Here is a 736-nt window from a genome sequence, read left to right as displayed (position 1 = left end):
CAGTTGGCGTGGGGGGGGGGCAGCGGTACCCCGTTAGGCAGGGGAGGGATGAAGCCTGCTACACTGGGTGGGGGGAGGGGCCGTGTAGAGGCCCAAGCTCTTGGCAGGATGGCCCGTGTCCCCCGGCTGTGCTCCCTGCCCTTCTCTGGGACATGAGGGTTTGAGTCAGAGAGGCCTCGGGGCTCCTACTGGCACCCCGGGTCAGAGGGCTAGGCCCCCACCCCCACCCCTTGGTGAGGAAGGGAGGGCCCCACGCCCAGCCGGGCCCACAGACAACGCAGTGCCCTCCGCCCATTTCTCTCTCTCTTTTTTTTTTTTAATGTTTTATTTATTTCTAGGAGAGAGAGAGAGAGAGACAGCATGAGCAGAGGAGGGTCAGAGAGAGAGGGAGTCACAGACTGAAACAGGCTCCAGGCTCTGAGCCGGCAGTCAGCACAGAGCCCGACGCGGGGCTCGAACCCACGAACCGCGAGATCATGACCTAAGCGAAAGTCGGACGCTTAACCGACTAAGCCACCCAGGCGCCCCCCCCATTTCTCTTGCTTTCCTCCCTGATCCTGCCAGAGCCTCGCTGGGTGGGGGAGGGAGGGGGGGTCACGGCCTGACTGAGGGGACTGAGCTCATTTTCCCCGGGGGCCCCATCAGCCTGGGGGTGTGAGGGTCAGGTGCCCAAGAAGAGCCCCCACCCAGCCCTAGAGCCGGCCAGGCCCCTGCCTCTGATGGTAAGCTTCCTCCC

At 63.7% G+C, this 736-nt stretch overlaps 1 protein-coding gene across 2 annotated transcripts in view; it reads right to left on the bottom strand.

The window, feature by feature from the left end:
• Positions 1 to 736, bottom strand: part of ASS1 (argininosuccinate synthase 1) — a 46243-nt gene that overhangs the window by 30631 nt on the left and 14876 nt on the right. The window lies entirely within an intron of this gene.

This window comes from Crocuta crocuta, unplaced genomic scaffold (genome assembly GCF_008692635.1).
Source record: "Crocuta crocuta isolate KB4526 unplaced genomic scaffold, BGI_CrCroc_1.0 scaffold35, whole genome shotgun sequence".
NCBI lineage: Eukaryota > Metazoa > Chordata > Mammalia > Carnivora > Hyaenidae > Crocuta > Crocuta crocuta.
The sequence above is the reverse complement of the archived record's forward strand: the minus strand, read 5'-3'. Positions and strand labels throughout refer to the sequence as shown.